The 22,997-nt window shown below is 38.3% G+C and overlaps 1 pseudogene; it reads right to left on the bottom strand.

Annotated features, from left to right (window-relative positions):
- The window catches only part of LOC100355138 (large ribosomal subunit protein eL28 pseudogene), a 34,156-nt pseudogene extending 16,825 nt beyond the window's left edge, over positions 1-17,331 (bottom strand).
- Positions 17,332-22,997: the final 5,666 nt, after the last annotated feature.

Genomic DNA, 22,997 nt, shown 5'->3' with positions numbered 1-22,997 from the left:
AGAGAGAGAAAGAGAGAGAGAGAGAAAGAGAGAGAGAGAGAGAATCTCCCATCCATTGGTCTGCTTCTCAAATGGCCACAATGGCCTGGGTTGGTCCAAATTAAAACCAGGAGCCAGGAACTGGGTCCTCGTCTCCCATGCAGGTGACAAGGGCCCAAGTACTAGGGGCCATCATCTGCTGCCTTTTCAGACACATCTGCCACCTTAGCAGAAAGCTGGATGGAAAGTGGAGCAGCCAGTACTCGGACCAGTGCTCTAATACAAGATACTGGCTTTGCAGGCAGCAACTTAGTTCACTGGGCCAAAATGCTGACCCCTCCAATGGTCTTTAAAAAGGATTATACATCATGGTTAAATTAGACTTATAGAATTGCAAGACTGGTTTAGCATTCAAAGATCTATGCAATTCACCATAATAATACAATAACATAAAATCCATATGATTATATAATACGTATAAATACTTGTGATAAAATGTAACATCTGTTTGTGATAAATAGTCTTACAAACTAGAAATGCAGTTTTCTTACTTTTATAAGAGGCTATCCACAAAGGAGTCTGTTGCAAACATCACAGGTAATGGTGAAATGCCTAAAGCTTTCTATAACATTGAGGCGATAAGTATACTTTCACCACTAATAAAAAGCATTACAAATGAGATGTTATGTACATGAAACACTATAAATGAAACATTCACTATTAAATGAAAAACTTCAAAATAATTCCCTGACTTTTTCAATCACCTACTTCAAAGTAAACAGAGAATGATACTAATGTCCTTGGGGTACAATCACCCATTTTTTTTAGGAACTTTATTTCCCCCAAGCCTGCTCTCTGTATTTAATCAGCCAGGTGACACTCATAATTCAGTTCAAATATGTGTACAACCATTTACTGTATTCAGCTACGCTGCTTCAGCCACGCTGGGAAGGGCTCTGTCCTGCTCCTCGGCACAGATATTAGACTTTCTTCCATAGGAATTTCCTGACGACTGTATTGCCAAAGCTCTTTTTGGGATTTTGCCTCACTTTATGTGACTGTTTTCACTTAAGAATTCAAATTGGAACAGTCTTGTATTCTACATGTATGCAATTTTTACTCTCATCGCTCACAAGGGGGGTTGGAGGAGCAGGGTCAATGGGAAACATGAGAAACGAAAGGGAAAGAGCATGACTTTTGCATTATTTAATCAGGAACATTTAAGTGAAACCAAAAATGTTGAATGCATCAGGTTATACAAACAAGGCATCTGTCATTGCACCATTGTGTGTAGATAATAAGGCATAGAAGAAGTACTGCATAATTTAAGGGGATTTGAGCTACTTGGCCTAGATGATTCTTCACATAAATAACCTTCCTGTATGACAGAAAAATATTTTTGAAAATTTCTAGACTCTGTAAGTAAGGGAACTATACGATAAGGGAACAACCAGATATGTTTGATTCTTTCAGGAAAACTTTTTACCATAATTAAAACTGTACAACCTTGTAGTCACTGAAAAATGTATGTTTGCGACTGGACCATTTTTATAATTTAATACAGGTTATTAATTTCTATAAAAGATTATGAAACATCTGATGCAAATATGCAGATATGGTATAATAAGTATAAATGATCAGATTAAAAATTTCGAGTATAAAGTCATGAAAGGCTAGTAGTCCCCAACAACACTTACAGAATAGTAAAATCGCATCAGACTGCTACAAGTCTGATGGTAGAAATGGCTTTTCCATTTCATTTCCTGATCTAACAATCTTGAGTTATATAACATGTTTAAAATGAATGAATTTGTCTCCTTGATGAGTTTCCCAGTCTTCAGTTTTAAAGAGGAAATGGAAAAGACTGTAGTTCTCTCAAAAAAAAAAAAAAAAAAAAAGTTGTGTATGTAAGCTCCTCACATGCTTCGTTCATTTTTATTCAATCCAAAAATAAACTTTGACTCTCTGATGCTGTAGGTGGCTCCTTGGGGAAGGACTGCTGGACCAAATCAGAGCACAACTGTGGCATGTAAATAAATGCTCTTGATCAGGTCCTTCCAAAACTACAGTATCCCAGCTCTGTTCCACTGTGCAGGTCAAAAATCTCTATCTACAAATTCAAGATCCATCACGCTTGTTTGGATCTCATAATTAGGGAAAACTGTGCAAAATAATTTATTCAGACCTTAATTATCACAATTAGTAACTCCAGTGTTTTAAAAAATTTACATATATATTATATTTATTTGAAAGGCAGAGCTACAGAGAGGAAGGGAGATAGGAGGGAGAGAGAGAGATTTTTAATCTGTTGATTCACTCCCCGAAATGGGTCTGGGCCAGACTGCTGCCAAGAGCTTCATTTGGGTCTCCCACATTAGTGCAGGGGCCCAAGGACTTGGGCCATCTTCTGCTTCTTTCTCAGGTGCACTGGTAGGGAACTGAATTGAAAGTGGAGCAGCCAGGACATGAACTTGTGCCCATATGGGATGCCAGTGCTGCAAGCAGTGGTTTAATCATAATTCTGTTTTAAAGACATGCATATTTTGATTTTTGAGTTATGTGCATAGAATGTAAAAAAATCATTTCAGAGGAAAATTAATTTGGATCTTGTCTCACTTAATCTTCCTTTAGTACATATGCATGGAGCATATAGATTCCTTATAGGTCCATGAGTTGTGTTCAATGTCTGTCACTGGTACTGTTGTTTAATGTTCTGCACTTCAGGCAGTGAGTCACTCGCAGATCGTGTCCTGGGGGATTTGAACCACAGTGAGGTTAAACTCCTGGCCCAGCTCTAGCGCCTTCATTAAATCCCGTTCTCAGCTCTGTAGCCTCTATCTCAGGATCCACATCTGTGGAAATGTGACTGTTTTCCTTTGGAAAGAAAACATCCAAACATGTCATTGTCTGAGTCACCACTGATAGATTCTAAAAAGGAAGTTAGCTTGATTGAGCAAAGCTGTTTTTTTTTTTCTTTTTCTTTCCTCACTTCTACCATCTTTCCTGAATTCCTCAAAAGCGATACCTTCTGGGAAAATGTCTTTTCCAAGCTAAAAGACCCAGACTTGAGGAAGCCCTCCTTGACTTCTGGTTTTTTTCCCAGAAGATTCAAGGAACCTACCAGAGTAGCTTAAGATATTATTTGTTTGCTTGGTTTAGTATAATTATAATTATATATATATATATTTATAATCTTTTACTTTTTTAAGGGGAACAAATTTCATGTATTGTGGTGGAATGACAAGGCCATGCCAAGATGGCCGCTGGCAACAGAAACTGACTGACAACAGGTTGTGATTGTATGGCTTTGGAAACCACATGACAATGGAGCCTGCCTGGCAACAGGCTGTGATTGGATGGCTTCGGAAACTGCCTGGCAACAGGGTGTGATTGGTTAGGGCATAGACTGCCGCTTGACCGGATTGGCTGCTGTAGCAACTGAAATAAATGAGTCTGCAGGCTGCTTGCTTCAGGCCTGCTTTCGCCTGACTCCCGGGGTCTGTGTGGTGACTCCCCGCCTCTTGCCCCCACCACGCTCTTCCTCTCAGAAACAAATCCACAGCAACAATGTATGTCATATATACAGATTTAGGAGCATAGTGATATTTCCCACCCTGTGCTTCTTCCTGCCCATGCTTGCAATCTCCCTCCTCCTTCCTTTATGGGGAGACAAAGGATCTTGAAAAAGTGAAATCAGAAGATAATGCTTATTTTCCATGAACATTTTGAAGATGACTTGTATTTGTTGGATATTTGCTATATGTTAAATAAGTACTGGTATTTTTCCATTTGATAGGTGAAGAAATGAAAGCTTAATAGTTTAGCAACTTATCCAAAGCAGGTTCTTAGCCATCAAGTCATACAAATGTTACTTCACTTTTTTCTTTTTAATTTTATTTCTTGCTTCATTCTAAAGAGAAGATTTAAGAAAAAGGTGTTATTTTTAGTATACCAGTAGCAAGATGATTAAAGTAATATTTCTCCCTATGTATCCATTATAAACACACTGAGAAGATAATGAATGATTGAAGATTACCCCTATCAGATTACTGGGTCGGAATGAATTGCAGTGACTAGGACAGGAGAAGAATTGTCACGACCTTATTTCTAGATTCAACTCTGTCATTTCTTTCTTTGCTGCTTGACTGGCTGACTAGGCCATGTGATCTATCTGTATCTCGTTAATAGCCCTTGTCCTGATTGTATTACAGGAGTTAGGGATCTATTTTGCAAATTCTAAAGTGTAACGCAGATGTCAGATGGAATTATTACTACACATGGGTGCCTCTAAACTAGAAAACCGCAGGCAGTCTTGCTGCTGCCTAGAAACGCTAGCATCTCATTGTGGAGGCATGAACCTGAGGTGTAGTCTAAACTACACTCATTCAGGATTCAGCCTGTCGCATGATGTGAGCACAGAGTGGGGACTGTTACTTCTGGATGAACCAGCAGGCTCTCAGCTCAATGGCTGAGGGGCTTGTGAGCCCCTGGGGTCATGGATGTTGCCTTGTACCTCCTGAGCCCACAACACCTGGCATAGTGCTTGGCACATAGTATCTGCTTGGGGTAGTTAGTTCAATCAAATACATTAGAAAAATAAAATCTGATCATGAACCAAGAGGAGATTAACTTTCTCCCCAAAGTCACAAGTGAAGAGCCTGCGCATTTAGTCCCATAGAAACATTCAACTTGGCAGAGTATGAAAGTTTTGAAGATTTGGGATTTTATTTCTGACCACACTGTTGCTTTTCTCTCTAATTTGGGTCAGATCCATGCCAGAACAAGTCTGATATTTTAGCCTAAGCAAACATCAAAAATAGAAAGAGCAACTGTGACAACACAGTGCCTAATGAATGTAACAGTGAGGCAGAAAAGAGAGCAGTGTAGTGTTAAGCTATGGGAGAAAAAGAAAAGTGATTGTGAGAAAACCTGGGAAACAGTCAAACCCACAGCTTTTAGCAGAGGCAGAACTCTCCTTGAAAAATAACGACAAGTGACACCCAAGCTGCCTTTTTACAACTTTCTATACAAAAGGCCTTTGCTTCTGAGCACAAATGGCTGAAAATACAGCCCAAGCATTGCAAGGGAAAGCAGGTCAAAAAGTTACGGAAGATAAAATGAGGCAGAGTCCAGGGGCAATAAAAGATGATTCCAGGTGGTGGTAGTGGTTTGATCTTGGTTTGGTGCAGGGTTCCCTGCACCCCACAAGGGTACTTTGAGTTAGACAACCTCCCCAATCTCCCAGGCATCCTCTGAAGGAACCAGGAAGTGCATCAAACAAGATGATCCTGGAACAGTCCTCTGCACCTCCCAAGACCAGATCAGTTTTTTGCCAGCTCATGTTTCACTTCCAAACTGAGCTAGGGTTAGTCAGTGGGGATGGATGAGGTAGAAAGGGGAAGAGAAATGGAAGGATCACTAATATCTAATAAAGCATTTAACTCATATTTCACATTTGGTTAGACTCCAGAAAATCCTACCCAGGAGAGACAGACTCCAAATGTCATTGTCCTTGCTCTGCCAATTCAGCATCTCTGAGAAACAGGAAAGTTGAAACAGAAACAGAGCACCAGAGAAAAGCAATCACCTATTCTCCCTGGAATATAATGATTCTGCAGCATTGTTAGCCTGGTGACAGTTCTTTATTTAGTGCACCGCTCATGCATGCTATCTGTATGAATGCAATCCACACCCATATTTATAGCCATTGCTTCCCCTCAGCTTAAAATCATCTCCATGAATTCATCTTGTCAATACACAAGTGTCAAAGGATGATTCAGACTTTCTGATTCATCAAAGTCCTAAAACACCTTCTCCATATGTCTCTTCTAACCCACAAGATTGGTCAAATTGATCCTTTATCACCGCTCATTTTAAGGATGAAGGCTTGGCAATCTTAAGAAGTGTGACTAAGGGGTTTAAATTCAGAACTATGAATGTCAAGGGCATATTCTCTCAATGTCTGACTCTGCAGCATAACTGTAGAAGACTGACAAAACTGACTTCCACATTTTATGAATGTGGAAACTGAGCCTCAGAAATTGCTCAGAGTTGAAAAGCAGATGCCAAGGAACCAGGGTTCCAAAGCGTGCCTTTTTCTTTCTATAATGTGCATGTTATCTACCGCACCATGCTGAACTGCACAGCTTAAGAGTAGAAATCACAGCAGCTTTAACTTCTAAAGCTGCCTTGGGACAGGTGATCTGATTTAGGTGGAGATATGCAACTTAAGCATTACTGTTAAATAAATATTGCCCTCTGTTTCTCCTAATGATTTCATATACAGCTGCCTCTTGCCCTTGAGGAAGTCCTAGTCAAGAGTAGTGCTGTCTCTGGCCTCAGAATCAGCCCTTAAGGCATTTGGATTTGGCTAAAAAGCCCATGAGAATATTTCAGGCATGGAAAGCCAAGAAACTCTGGCAAAAAAAAAAAAAAATGACCTAAATGAAAGATCTCTGTGAGTGAGATCCCAGCAGAAACAATGGCCATCAAAGAAGGAGGTACCTTTCTCTGAAGGGAGGAGAGAACTTCCACTTTGACTATGGCCTTGTCTAAATAAGATTGGAGTTGGCGAACTCAAGAGGCTTCCATAGCCTTGGCGACTCATGACGAAAGCCTTGGGTGATTACTGACATCATAAACAAGAGTGTCAATTGTTAAATCAACAACAGGAGTCACTGTGCACTTTCTCCCCATGTAGGATCTCTGTCCTTAATGTGTTTTACAATGTGAATTAACGGTATAACTAGTACTCAAACAGTACTTTACACTTTGTGTATCTGTGTGGGTGCAAACTGTTAAATTCTTTACTTAATATATAGTAAATTGATCTTCTGTATATAAAGAGAATTGAAAATGAATCTTGATGAGGAATGGGATGGGAGAGGGAGTGAGAGATGGGATGGCTATGTGTGGAAGGGAGGTTATGGGGGGAAAAAGCCAGTGTAATCCAAAAGCTGTACTTTGGAAATTTATATGTATTAAATAAAAGTTAAAAAAAAGAGTAGTGTTGTAATCAGGGTGATTGTTTCCCATCTCCGCAAATCTAAAACATTCACCAATGCTGAGACAGCTCTAGGGGTGGAAACTCTAAGACCTTTTGTGGTCCTTTTTCCAGCAAATCAGAAAAAAAATCTGGCATTTTCTTTCCCACCCTCTTTCTAATAACCTCAGAGCCCTAGTCAACTGGTTGGTATGTGAAGTGTAAATGGCTTCTATCACTGGGAGACATGACCTTGGCAAACAAATTGGAAGGGAAGATTTAAAAGAAAGACAGACACCTTCTTATTTTCACTGTTGCACTCTGAGAAAAGAGTAGATTTACATTCTGAAGCCTGAGTCCTTGAGAGTGCTAGCAAACATTATACCCAGGTGAATGGTCAAGAATGTCCTGTCAAGAGTTACAGCAGTGAGTGTCCTTTCATCCAGGGAAAACTGCACGATTGCCATTGGTTCGTGAACGGCCCATTTGTACATGGTTAAATGGAAAGGGTTCAATTGTGGGTGAAAGAGGAGCAGGAGCCCAGCACAATGAATGGGATCTCTTTCAGGTAGCCCATGTATCTGTTCCAGTACAGTGTCATTAGCACAGAACCAGGTTCTGTCCCTGAGCAAAACATTTCCTTCTTATCTGTGGTGTAATTAATGTGTTCATCCACATAGAATTGTTGTGGGTTGAGGGTATCCTCCCCCAAAAAGATACACTGGCATGCTAGCCACAGTGTCTCAGAATTTGATCTCATTGAGAAATGGGGCCCTTGCTGATGTAATTAATTAAAATGAGGTCATAATGGGGTACGATGGACCTCAAGTCCAATATGACTAATGGCATAATTTCAACTAATGTTGAAACTTAACTGAAAAGTGATCGCTGTTATTTATAAGAGTGGGAGTAAGAGAGGGAAGAGATGTGCAATTCGGGACATGCTCAAGCTGACTTACCTCAAACGGTAGAATTAGAAACATACCAGGGGATTCCAATTCAATCCCATCAAGGTGGCATGTACCAATGCCATCTCACTAGTTCCAGTGATCAATTTCTGTTCACAATTGATCATAATGATAGGACTGAGAGTCAAAGGGATCACATAAACAAGAATAGTGTCTGCAAATACTAGCTGATAGAAAAAAAAGGAGAGAACCATCCAACATGGGAAGTCAGATACACAGCAGACCCATAGAATAGCAGATATCCTAAATAGCACTCTGGCCTCAGAATCAGCCCTTAAGGCATGTGGATCCAGCTGAAAAGCCCATGAGAGTATTTCAGGCATGGAAAGCCAAAACACTCTGGCAAAAAAAAAAAAAAAAAACACCCTAAATGAAAGATCTCCGTGAGTGAGATCCCAGTGGAAAGAATGGGTCATCAAAGAAGGAGGTACCTTTCTCTGAAGGGAGGAGAGAACTTCCACTTTGACTACAACCTTGTCTAAATATGATCAGAGTTGGTGAACTCAAGAGGCTTCCATAGCCTTGGCGACTCATGACAAGAGCCTAGGGTGATTACTGATGCCATAAACAAGAGTGTCAATTTGTTAAGTCAACAACAGGAGTCACTGTGCACTTACTCCTCATGTAGGATCTCTGTCCTTAATGTGCTGTACATTGTGATTTAATGCTATAACTAGTACTCAAACAGTATTTTTCACTTTATGTTTCTGTGTGGGTGCAAACTGTTGAAATCTTTACTTAATATATGCTAAACTGATCTTCTGTATATAAAGATAATTGAAAATGAATCTTGATGTGAATGGAAGGGGGGAGGGAGCGGGAGAGGGGAGGGTTGTGGGTGGGAGGGAAGTTATAGGGGGGGAAGCCATTGTAATCCATAAGCTGTACTTTGGAAATTTATATGTATTAAATAAAAGTTAAAAAAAAAGAGAGAGACAGACAGGGAGAATGTCACATCATGATAAGGCACAGACTGGAATTATGCAGCTGCAAGCCAAGCAACAGCGAAAGGTGCCAGCAAACACTAGAAGCTCTGAGGAGACAAGGAAGGCTTCTCTGGCTGGTTTCAGGAGCATGGCCTTGTTGACAACCTGATTTCAGAATTCTTAGCCTTGGTCTATGAGACTTTAAATCTGTGTTGCTTTAAGCCATGACATTTATAGTACTTTATCACAGTAGCCCTAGGGAACAAATACAAGGGTCTAGATTCAGTTAGGGGCAATGGATTTAGCTGGTTAGTATTGTGGGTATATCTTTCATTCTAAAGGCACAGACCCAATACATGTTACAGCTGTGACAGAAGCCTGAAGCATCAACATCACAAAAGTAGGACAGTTCATTAGACCTAGGTTATCCCTGGGCTACAACCAGGACTCCCTTCCCTCCTTTCCTCAACCTCCCCTCCTTCCAAGGACGCCTGGGAACAGTCCCACATGAGTTTTTCTCATTATTCATATTACTAAAACCTTCCACATCACAGCTGAAATTTAAAAACTATCAATGTAGGCTACCTGCCTGAAATCTTCACTCCTGTTTATAACATTTAACTTTCGAGTCCCAAGTAATAAACTCTACAAAAGATTGTGCAGCTCCACCCTGGCTTTTAACATGATTTCACATGTGTGTATGTCCATGACCATCCTAAACTTTACTAAAATTTCCAAGAGAGCCAAAAGAGGAAATATTTATAATGTAGAAATGTAAATAGCTTCAATTAGAACTGTAGGTGCCACCGAGGCATTTCACTGGGCTTACCTGTCTTTGTATCTTGGACATTCTGAAGCAACCTGAAAAATCTTCCACTAACAGGTTAGAAAGACCTCAAGAAGGCCTACAAAATATGCAGGCTAATTAAAGGCCTTAGATGTCTCAAGAAAAATATGCTATCTTTTTTCCCCACTCAATGACATTTCAAGTTGCAGGACATATATTAAGGAAGCAAAATGGTTTCCTGTCTTTGCTTAATCCCTTTAAACCCTGAGCCCAGACAGCCCACTGTTTTGTTTGGTTTTTACCATTTCATATGGCTTTGATTTGAGTTCACACTTTAGCAACTTCAAATGCTAAGCCAGCTGGTTCCTCTGCTCTGCAATTTTTCTAACACCAAACCTGCCAACCATGTTCACTGGAGTTTTGGAGTCTTCTTAGCCATTTTCGTGCAAGGTCTCTGCAGTCATTGACCCCAGACATGAAATGTTTTGCAGACACACATGTCCTATGACATCCACAAACTTATCCTCTGTATTCCATTGACCTCATTTTCCATTTAAAGCCAATTTACTTAGATAAATACCTCAAAGTTTAGACTCATACAGATAGCTCCAAGTTACTTGAATATTTGGGTAGTTTTTTACTAATAGGCCACAGTTACCTTTTTTTAAAAGATTTATTTGTTTATTTGAAAGTAAGAGTTACACAAAGAGAGGAGAGAGAGAGAGAGAGAAAGAGAGAGAAAGAGAGAAAGAGAGAGAGAGAATCTTCCATCCGTTAGTTCACTCCCCAATTGGCCATAATGGCCAGAGCTGCACTGAATTGAAGCCAGGAGTCAGGAGCTTCCTCCGGGTCTTCCCATGGGGTTGCAGGGGCCCAAGGACTTAATTAATCTTCTACTGCTTTCCCAGGTCACAGCGGAGAGCTGGATCAGAAATGGAGCAGCCAGGTCTTGAAACGGCGCCCATACGGGATGCTGGAACTGCAGCTGGCAGCTTTACCAGCTACACCACAGCACCCGTCCCCACAGTTATCTTTTAATTTCTCCAAACTTGCATTGTTAGCATTCCTTATGCCCTGCATGTGTCCTGGAAGTAGAGTATTTATTTGTGATGGCTTTTATATTAATGTTCACACTGTAGGTTATGTGATTCAAATATGTCCCAGATACCATTCCATATGATCTTGATAAAGCAATGAATAAGACAGAAAAGTCAAGGCAAATTATTGCAGATTGCTAAATAAAAATGCACTGGTAAACCACTAGCAATTGTTTTCAATATTGGCTACACTTTAGAATCATCTGGGAGCTTTTAAAAGTCCCAGTGCTAGGACTCCTGGTACTAGGCATGATGCAGTAGCCTGAATCTGAGTAATCCTTCCATTGAAAATAACTTGAAAAGCTAAAGGAAGTACACAAAACAACTATTTGGAGGCATTAGAGATAAACTAACTCTGGTAGGACTTGAGGGGCTATGATATTTGAAAGAAGCAAGCCACAGCTTCCTATTCACTCTTTTTTGTCTTGAAAGGCAAAATTCCCAAGAGGTGAAAACGGCAGGAAAGGGAACACAAAGTCTTGTGCAAATTTCCCTCACAAAATTGGATGACTGCTAAGCTATGTGTGTAAAGAGCAAGACTCCAAAGGAAAAAAAAAAAAAAAAAAAAAAAAAAAAAAAAAAAAAAAAAAAAAAAAAAAAACCTTCAGAGGGAAGCAGCATATGCAGGCTAAATTACTGATCAGAGAATTCAGCGGCCACATTGTGCTGGGGAGAGGGAGGTTGTTGCAAAGCAAAGAAGCTCCGCACACTAGCTTGTTAAGCAGTAGAGTGATATGCTTTAGATTCATGCTTTTAAAAGATTATGAGTGCCTTAGGGCAAATGAATTGAAGAAGATAAGGCAGAAGTAGGGTGCCTTAGCAGTCTATTGGTGTGGTCCTGATGAGATATGGTGACTTGCTGTGGCAGAGGAGATACCTCAGGGCATAATTCATGGCTACAAAATAAAATCTAGGGCAAGCAAAAGCCGGAGAGTGTAAGATTTGCTAATAGATTAATGGAAGGTGGGTCTGCAAGAAGTGAATATCTTCTTAAGAGATTCCTATGCAAGAGCAGCTCTGCCTCTTAAGAGACATATCACCGAATCCATAGCCACGCTGGTAAATATTCCATAGTGTGTCATCAACAGGGAAGTATCTCTTCCAAAATGTCAATACTGCTGCTACCAAGAAACTCTAAGTTAACCTCTTGAAAATATGGGCCTTAACCCCAGTCTCCACCGACTGACTCTTTTCCTATGCATATCTGTGTTTCCACTTAAACTATAAAATTCTAGAGAGCAGAGATCATATCTTTCATTTATCTTCACCTGAACTTCCTGGCACATTCTAAAAAGTAATCAATGAACTCATGCTTAGAGCAGTTTCAGGATTACAGAAAAATTGAGTAGAAGTACAGAGAATTTCTTCATAGTCTTTCTTGGGCCCCAGTACAGCTTCCCCTATATTTAGAATCTTGCATCAGTTGAAAATTTATTACAATTGTCAAACTAATATTAATACATGGTTATAACTGAAGTCCATAGTTTACTTATATTTTATATAAATAATACCTACAATAATCAATTATTGACTAATTTAACAATTTGTCAAGGAATATGACAACAAAAAAGAGAAAGGGAGCTACCCACAACTTAGCATTTCTTAGGCACCAGGCACTTTAGTAGCCAGTCCATGTGCAAATATACTGACACATGTAGGTAATATTATTGTTGTATGTAATCATGTCAATAATCGAGTTTAATAACAGGTTATAATACCAGTCTTCAAAATCAGGAAATTTAGCCTCATAAAATATAATTGCAGAAAGTCAAACAGCAAGTATATGGAGAAGTGTGAACACAGTGCCAGGGCCCATTTTCACATGGTTACAGCAGATACTCCTCATTTTTGTTTTTCTTCACAACAGGAATGGCATTTCCTAACTACTACTGCTTTAAGAGGTCTTCACCTGTTCAGGTGCACAATCCCAGGGAGTAAGAAGCCTTATGAGTCCTTTTTGAGCTGCTTTCTATCAACTCTACGATTGGAGGTCCATGTGCTTCCCTTCTGTGCCAAGTGGTTGCTCCACCACTGATGCTTTTAAGCCAGGCTAACACACCCACACAAACCCATAAAATCAAGTTGTGAATGCTAGCAGATGTTCAAGCTTCTCCGCTCCCACTCTCACCTCCCTTTTGATCCATGCCCTCTCTCACCAGTATAGTTCTGAATTTTTTCTCTCTCTTTGTACCTGAAATGCACTCCAAATTTGGACACTTAGTGATACTGCCTTAGAGATTTTCCCTACCTCGCATGTTACCTCGCATGCTTTCTGGCTTAGTGTGAAACTCCCACCTTGGTATCTCTTCTTGTCTCAGATGTGAAAGAGAAAGACATCTTTATTTACTCTCAGTCCTGGGTCAGGTCTGGAATCTCAACCTGGAGTTGACTCACAAAACATTATGTATGTCAAGACTGGATGGGGTTGATTTATAGTTTGAAATGTGGGAGGGGGCTGGAAAGTTTTCTCCAGACCAGAAATTGCTCATAAACATTCTCTCTGCCTTCAACCTCAGGAGTCTCAGAGGATTGACTATCATCAACCTAAATGCTGAAGTTCAGAAACAGCCCACACCAGAACACCAGTGCTTGAACTTCAACATAGTGCTTGGGTTTTTCCATCATCTCACCTACCTCTTTTGCTTCTTTGCATATGGATGTGTCTTCTCTCTTTAAATCATAAAATTTGAGGAGAGCAAAGATCATCTTCATCACTAACCAGAGTGTTCTTTATTTTTTTAAGATTTTAGTTATTTACTTGAGACATAGACTTATAGAAAGCGAGCAGAAATGTCTTCCATCTGCTGGTTCACTCTCCAAATGGCTGTAATGGCCAGAGCTTGGCCGATCCAAAGCCAGGATCCAGAAGCTTTTTCTGGGCCTCCCATGCAGGTGTAGGGGCCCAAGCAGTTGGGCCATCTTCTACTGCTTTCCCAGGCCATAGCAGAGAACTGGATCAGAAGAGGAGCAGCCAGGATATAAACTGGCACCCCTATGGGATACGGCACTGCAGGCAGAGGCTTAGCCTACTATGCTATAGCACTGGCCCCACCAACAAAGGTTTTCTTTGCTTTAATTTCCAGAATCTGTCCAACTCTTTCGAACAAACTAGAGCAAATTGTTCTCTCTGGCTTCTTTTAAATGACATCAAAACCTCAATTCTTTTCCTAGCTATAAGATATCATTTCATTATAAATGAATTCACCATCACCATCCAAAGTGCTATAAAACACAGGAACCTGAACATGGGATTCCAGGGATCTTGTTTGTCTTCCTTTCCCTAAGCTTTAGCTTTGCCCTTTTAACAACGTTTGAAGAAATGCAACTCATCTAGTTGAAAGATTCTCATCAATTACAGCTACCACTTTGGTGTCATTTAAAATGAGCCATCAGAATTCTGAGTTCTTCTTGCCTTCCATTCTATTTCCATGTCTAAGCTTTCTTTTTACAATTTGTTTTTAAACTAATATAAAGGGAACAAATCCATGTATTTCATAGCTATAATACTAAGTGATAACCATACTCCCCTCCCACCTCTCCCTCCCAATTCCTCTCCTTCCCTCCATTTTTACTTTTCATTAATTTTTGCAAAGACATAATTTTAATCTACTCTATAATCACAGGCTTAATTCACCACTAACCATAATATTAAACAAATAAAAAGTAGGAAGACTACAGTTGCACAGGAGTATAAACAAGGGCTAGAAATGACAATCCTATCACAGGATGTCTGTTTCATTCCTATTCATTTTTTATATTCTAGATTAACTGCCACATATCGGGGAAAACATGATATTTGCCTTTTTTTGAGACTGACTTATTACACTAAGCATATTGGCCTCCAGTTGCATCTATTTTGTTGCAAAAGACAGGATTTCACTCTGTTTTATGGCTGAGTAGTTATTGATAGTGTATATATACCACATTTTCTTTATCCAGTCATCATTTGATGGACTTCTTGTGTTGATTCCATATTTTAGCTATTGTGAATTGAGCTGCAGTAAACATGGGAGTACAGATAACTCTTTCATATGCTGATTTCATTTCATTTGAATAAATTATCGGGAGTGCAATAGCTGGGTCATATGGTAAATCAATTTTGAGTTTCCTTAGAAATCTCCACAGTGGTTCCAGTAGTTCACATTCCCACCAACTGTAGATCAGAGTACTTTTTTCCCCACATCCTCATCAGATTTATTATTTTTTGGTTTTTGGATGCTAGATATTCTAATGGGCATGAGCTGAAACCTTATTCTGCTTTTTATTTGCATTTCCCTGATGGCTAGTGATTCTGAGCATCTTTAATGTATCTGTTAGCCATTTCAATTTCATCCTTAGAAAAATGCCTGTTCATGTCCTTTGCCCAGTTTTTAACTGGATTATTTGTTTTGTTGTTGAGTTTCTTGAGCTCTTTATAGATCCTGGGTATTAATCTGTTATCAGTTGCATAGTTTGCAAATATTTACTTCCATTCTGTGTGTTGCATCTTCACTTGAGTGTTTCCTTTGTAGTGCAGAAGCTTCCTAGCTTGATGTAATCCCATTTGTATATTATTGCTTTGGTGGTCTGTGCTTCTGGGGATATTTTCTAAGAAGTCTTTATGCCAATATCTGGCAGTTTCCCTGATATTTTCCTCTAGTAATTTAATGCTATCATGTAGTAGATTTAGATCACTGATCCATTTTGATTTGATTTGATAAGCTATAAGGTCAGGGTCTTATTTCATACTTATATACATGGAGATCGAATTTTATCAGCACCATTTGTTGAAGAGACTATCCTTCCAGGTATTGACTTTAGCTCATTTGTCAAGGATTAGTTGGTTTATGCTGTGTTGTCATCTTCCCTGTGTTCTAGGAATTTTTTATTTCCCTTTTGATTTTTTTCTATGATTCACTATAAATTCAGGAGCGTGTTGTTCAGTCTCCATGTGTTTGCATATTTTCTAAAGTTGCTTTAGTTGTTAATCTTGAGCTTCATTGTATTGTGTTAAAAAAATAACAAGGTATGATTCAATTTTCTTAAATTTGTTGAAACTTGATTTATGATATAGCATATGATATAACCTAGAGAAAGTTCTATGCACTGATGACAAGAATTTATGTTCTGTAGGTGTGGTATAAACTGTTCCATAGATATTAATTAACTCCATTTGGTCCATTTGTACATTAGCTCTGTTGTTTCTTTGTTGATTTTTTTGTCTAGTTGATCTGCCTGTTGATGAAGTTGGGGTATGGAAGGCATCCATTATTATTGTACTGGAGTGTATGACTCACTTTAGAATCATTATCATTTATTTTAAATAGACAGGCACCCTGGTCTGGATTAATATACATTTACTATAGTTAGATCTTCCTGTTAAATTGATCTCTAATCATTATATAGTGCCATTCTTTGTCTCGTTTAGCAGTTTTTGTGTTAGAGTCTATTTTGTTTGATATTAGGATGGCTACGCATTAGTTTGGCATACCTTTTTTCCATCTTTTCACTTTCACTCTTCATGTATTATTGTAGGTGAGGTATGTTTCTTGTAGGCAGGGAATAGATGGGTATTGTTTACATTGAATGTTATTATCAATAAGTAATGACTTGGTCCTGACATTTTTCCATAAATATTCCTACTTTTTGCTTTGGATTTCCTTTGCATTTTTACTAAGAGATTTTCTGCCCTTGCAACCATTCATAATGATGACGACCATTCTCTGGTTCTGTATATAGCGCATCCTTAAGTATTATTTGTAAGGCTGAGTGAGTGATGACAAATTCTTTCAATTTCTATTTGTTTTGGAATGTCTTTATTTCATCTTAATTTAGGAATGAGACCTTTGCTGGGTATGGTGTTCTGGGTTGACAGGTTTTTTTCTTTTAGGACTTGGACTATGTCTATAAATTCTCTCCTAGCCTGTAGGGTTTTCGAGGAGAAATCAGCTGTTAGTCTAGTTGAAGATCCTCAAACGGTAGTCTGGCATTTCTCTCGCATAAATTTTAGAATATTTTCTTTATGTTTTATATGTGTAATGGTGAAAATTTATCTAATCATGGTTTTTAGGAGTTCTATGTGCTTCCTGTACTTGGATTTCCTTATATTTCTCCAAAGTAGGGATGTTTTCTGCTATCATATCACTGAATAGGTCTTCTAAACCATTCTTTCTTTCCACAGCCTTAGGAACTCCTAACACATGTATATTTGACCATTTGATAGTATCCTTAAATCTCAAACACTGTTCTCAGTTTTTCTAATTTTTTCTCTTTCTTTTTGTCTGAGATAATTCCAAGGATTTGTCTTCTAGCTCATATATTTTTTCTTCTGCCTCACCAAGTCTGCTTTAAGGATTTCCACCATATTTTCTATTTGATATATTGAATTCTTCATATCTAATGTTTAAGTTTGATTTCTCTTCAATACCTGTATCTTCCAGCAGACTTTCTCACCTATGTCATGTATGAATTTCTTTACCTCGTATAATTGCTTCTCTGGGTTTTTAAGTAATCTTTTGATCATTCTTTTGGATTCCTTTTCAGGTGTTTCATCAATCTCTTTGTCTTCACCTTCTAATGTTGAATCATTGTTGTGTTCCTTTTGGTTAGTCATGTTGTCTTCCTTGTTTATGTTTTTTGGATTTCCATGTTAATTTTTTTATTTTTTTAAAGATTTATTTATTAGAAAGGCAGAGAGAGAGAGAGAGAGAGAGAGAGAGAGAGAGAGATCTTCCATCTGATGTTTTACTCCCTAAATGGCTGCAATGGCCAGAGCTGGGCCAATCTGAAGCCAGGAGCCAGGAGATTCTTCTGGGTCTCCCATGTGGGTGTAGTGGCCCCAGTACATGAACTGTCTTCCTCTGCTTTCCCAGGCTTGTTAGCAGGGAGACTGGATCTGAAGTGAAGCAGCTTGGACTTCATTCAGTGCCCGTATGGCATACTGACACTGCAGGCAGAGACTTAACCTTCTATGCCACAGCACTGGCCCCTTCTGTGTTTATTTTTAAGTATTTGTGGGAACACTTGTTTTTCTCCTATGATGACTGTTATCTTTGAAATATGCCTCTGTGGCTTAGTGGAGTCTCTGATCCTTCAGTGCATATCCAGAGGCATGTGCTTGGCAGTCCAAAGTCAGCACTCAAGGGTGAGGCAAGAGTCCAAACTGGGTGTGGTACATCTCTAATTTCAGCAGTGGGGAGGGGGATTTATAATTATATCAGATGGTATGATCATAGCCTCACCTCTTTTCTGCCAAGGTGATCACTAATCAGGATTAGCCCATAGCACCTATACATCCCACCTACACAGGTGCATGAACCGCACAAAGGATCTGTGCAGTCTTCAGTGTTTCCACAGAACCCTCTGCAATGAACCACCTAGACACTCAGTGAATTCTGTGCCTCTGAAGTCAGACACAGCAATAGCCCAGATACCTAGCTATTTCCTACACCTTATCATGCAGTCACAGAATTCCCATAGTCATAACTTGGAAGGCTCCCCACAGTTTCAGGGGGTAGGGAATCCACTCTCAGTCCTGAGAGACTGACATGTCCATGCAAGAGCAGAGGCCCTTAAATAAATAATTCTTAAGCCTAAAGTATCTAGTATCTGGATCTTTAAAGAAATTTTGTCAACCTCTGACTCAGCACATGCCCTACATGGCTTGTTGACACATTTCCCCCAATAGCAATTATTCTGTTCCAATTGCAGTACCCTCCACATTACTGTTCAAAGACCCTGGTCTTACTGCTATTTAAGGCTGATCCATTGACTTTTTTTCTGCTAGATATCCACATGGCTAACTGTGTTTCAAACACCAGCTCACCTGTCACCTTGATGACATTTATCAACCCATTTCATTTTATAACCTACTATACTCATTCTGATCTGCCTTAATCGTATCACCTCTTCTTTCCATAGAACTTATCACCCTTCTAACATAATACTTTAATAATTTATTACATTCAGTATATACTCTCTTTTTTGTCTTTCTTGATAGAATATATGCCCCATGAAAGCAAGAAGCTTTGCTTTGTTTGCACTTGTATCCCATGTACTTAGAGAAGTGCCTGACGTGTAGTGAGCATTTACATGTGTTATATATAAAATCTGTTACACATGTAGAAATATAGTGCTCCTCTTTTCATTCATCTGTCAGTGGATACCTAGGATGATCCATATTTTGGCTATTATGATATTGATACAATTAGCATGTACACGGATGTCTCCTTGATAGATTGATGTTAGTTCCTTTGGATAGATACCTGGTAGTGGGATTACTGGTTCATATGGAAGTCCTATTTCTAGGTTTTTGAGGAATATCTTTTTCATAGTGGCTGAACAATTCTACATTTCCATCAAGAGTGTATTAGAGTTCCCCTTTCTTCATATCCTTGCCAACACTTCTAATCTGTTTTACAATAGGAGCTCTAAATAGGGTGAGATAATATCTCATTGTGGTTTTGATTTACATTTCCTTGATGATTAGCGGTGTTGAGCAATTTTTCATGCACTTGTTGGCCATTTGTAAATAATTTTTTGGAAAGTGTCTATTCAGGTCAGTCACTCATGTTTAAATTAGGTTATCTGCGGTTTTACTGTTGAGTTGTTTGAGTTTCTTAAATATTCTGAAAATTAATATTTTGTCTGTTGAATAATGTGAAATATCCTCTTGTTCCATAGATTGTCTCTTTACTATGTTCATTGTTTCTTTTGTTATTCAGAAGCTTTTTATTTTGATATAATCCTATTTATTGATTTTTGCTTTTGTTTCCTGTTCTGTTATTTTGAAGACACATCCAAAAAGTCATTTCCCATGTCTTTCTAGTAGTTTCATTGTTTCCAGTATTACATTTAAGGCTTTGATCCAGTTTGAGTTGATTTTTGTATATAGTGAGAGATCAGGATTTAGTTTCTTTCTTCTGCATAAGAATACTCAGTTTTCTCAGCATCATATATTGAAGAGACAATCTTCTCTAATGTATATACTTGCTGCCTTTGTTAAAAATAATTAATTGTAAATATGTGGATTTACTTCTGAGTTTCTATTCTGCTCCATTGGTTTATGTATGTTTATGCTAGTACCATGCTGTTTTGTTTACTATAAGTTTATAGCATGTTTTGATATCAGGTATTGCAATGCTTCCAGCTTTGTTCTTGCTCAGGATTTCTTTGGTCGTCTGCATTGGTTCCATATAAAATCTGTGATTTTCTAATTTTGTGTAGAATGTCCCTGGTACATTAATAGGCATTGAATTAAATCTGTAACCTGTAAATTATTTTAAGTGGTATAGACATTTTAACAATATTAATTCTTCCACCCCTCCCAGCCTCTAGTAATCAACATTGGGATAGAAGTTTGGAGGAAAAAAATTGGGTGAAGCTGTGTTCATTAATTATGATAGCTATATTATAGTAGGATGAGCTGTTAATAAGGGAAGCTGAGTGTGGTTTATGGAGTGTGACACATATATCATACCAATATAAGTTATTAACAATAATAGCAGCTGGGTGTGGGATATGTGGGAACTATGTATTACTTCACAATTTTTGTTTTGGAATTTTAAAATTATCCTGAAACAAAACGTTAAAATTTTAACTCCTGGGCTGGCGCCGCGGCTCACTAGGCTAATTCTCCGCCTTGCGGCGCCGGCACACCAGGTTCTAGTCCCGGTCGGGGCTCTGGATTCTGTCCCAGTTGCCCCTCTTCCAGGCCAGCTCTCTGCTGTGGCCAGGGAGTGCAGTGGAGGATGACCCAAGTACTTGGGCCCTGCACCCCATGGGAGACCAGGATAGGTACCTGGCTCCTGCCATCGGATCAGCGCAGCGCGCCGACCGCGGCGGCCATTGGAGGGTGAACCAACGGCAAAGGAAGACCTTTCTCTCTGTGTCTCTCTCTCACTGTCCACTCTGCCTGTCAAAAAAAAAAAAAAAAATTTAACTCCTACAATCTATCAACACAAGATGTCTTTCTATATTTTTATGTTCTCTTTAATTTTTTTCATCATCAATTTTAATTGTAGAGATCATTTGCTTCATTGGTTAAGTATATGCCTGGGGGTGTATGGGGGTGGTAGTGATTCTGAAAGGGATGATTTTCTTGATGTCTTTCTCTGCCATTTTATTAGTAGTGTATAAAAATGTATTGACTTTTGTATGGTTCACTTTTTTAATTTTTTTGTATGGTTCACGTTTATCCTACAACTTAACTGAATTTATTTATCAATTCTAACAGCCTTCTTGTGGAGTCTTCAGGTTTTTCTACATATAAAATCATTTCATTGGCCAATAGGAAAATTTTGATCCATTCATTTCTCTTTTTGAATGCCTTTATTTCTTTCTCTTGTCTAATTGCCATGGCTGACTTCTAATATTATTTTGAAGAGTGGCGAAAGTAGACATCCTTATTTTATTTCTGATCTTATAGGAAATAATTTCAACTTTTCCCCATTCAGTATGATATATGCTATGGTTTTGTCATCCCTGCCTAATTATGTTTTAGTACATTCTTTCTATACCTAATCGTTTGAAGTTTTTTTGGGGGGTATGAAGAAATGCTGAATTTTACCAAATGCTTTTTCTACCTCTGTTGCAAAGACAAAATGGTTTTATCCTTCATTCTGTTATGTCTGTACTGTTTATCAGTATGCATATATTGAACAAACTGCACATCTGGGATAATCCCCATTTAGTCTTGGTGTACAATCCTTTTAATGTGGAATTTTGTTTGCTAGATTTGGGGGGAGAAGAATTTTTGCATCTATGCTCATCAGGGATATTGATTCATGGTTTGTTTTCTCTCTCTCTCTTTCTCTCTCTCTCTCTCTCTCCCACTCTTTAGTTTGTTTCTTTCTTTTTCTTTTTTCTGTGTCTGTCTTATTTGGCATCAGGATAATACTGGATCTGTAGAATGAGTTTGGAAAGTTTCCCTCCATTTCAATACTTTGGAATTGCTTGAGAGCAATAGGCATTAGTTCTTTAAAAGTTTGGTAAGGTTGAACAGTGAAGGAATCCATTCCTGGGTTTTTCTTTGTGGAGATGTTTTATTACTCATTCAATCTTGTTTATTATAATTGGTCTATTTGGGGTTTCTGTATTCTATGATTCAATTTATTTGGTTGCATGTCCAGAAATTATTCATTTCTTTTAAGTTTTAAATTTGTTGGCATATAATTGTTCATGATAGTCCCTAATGATCTATTGTATTTCTTCAGTAGTGATTGAAATTTCTTATTTTATTTTTCATTTCTGATTTTAATTATTTGATACGTTTTGCTTTAATTTTCATGTATAAGTGTTCCACTTTCTCCACATCTTCACCAGCATTTGTTACTCTCTGTCTTTTAGATAATAACCATTTTGACAGGGGTGAAATTATATCTCAATGTGGTTTTGATTTACATTTCCCTAATGGCTAGAGATGTTCAGCATTTTTTTATTTATTTGTTGGCCATTTGTATTTCTTCTTTGAGAACTGCCTATCAAGGTCCTTTGCCCATTTCTTAACTGGATTGATTTTTTTGTTGAGTATTTTTTGAGTTGCTGATATATTCTGGAGATTAATTCTTCGTCACATAGGTAGCTCACAAATGTTTTCCCATTCTGTTGGATGTCTGTTCACTCTATTGATCATTTACTTCGCTGTGCAGGAGCTTCTGAAATTGATATAATCCTAATTATTTAGTTTTGCTTTAGTTGCCTGTGCATTGGGGGTCTTATTCAAGAAGTCATAACCTACATCAATGTCTTGGAGTATTTCCCTTGTTTTCTTCCAGAAACTTCAGTCTTGAGTCTTAAATGTAAGTCTTTGATCCATCTTCAGATGATTTTTCTATATTTTTAGAGGTATGGATTTTCATTCATAAATATATATATATATATATATATACACACACATCCAGTTTTGCCATGACTGTTTGTTGAAGAGATTATGCTTACTCCAATGTATGGTTTAAACACTTTTGTGAAAAATCAGTTGGCTGTATGTGCATGAATTAATTTCTGATCGCTGTTCTGTTCCATTGATCTCTGTATTTTTTTATGTCAGTATCATGCTGTTTTAGTTACTACAGCTTTGTAGGATGCTTTCAACTCCATATTGTGATGACTCCAGCTTGATTTTTCCCCTTCAGGATCATTTTGGCTATTCTTGGTCTTTTGTGATTCCTATGAATTTTAGAATTGTTTTTTCTAATGCAATAAAGAATGTCATTGATATTTTGATAGGGATTGTGTTGAATATGTGAATTGCTTTAGGTAGTATATGCATTTTAATGATAT

Source organism: Oryctolagus cuniculus, chromosome 7, assembly GCF_964237555.1.
Source record: "Oryctolagus cuniculus chromosome 7, mOryCun1.1, whole genome shotgun sequence".
Lineage (NCBI taxonomy): Eukaryota > Metazoa > Chordata > Mammalia > Lagomorpha > Leporidae > Oryctolagus > Oryctolagus cuniculus.
The sequence above is the reverse complement of the archived record's forward strand: the minus strand, read 5'-3'. Positions and strand labels throughout refer to the sequence as shown.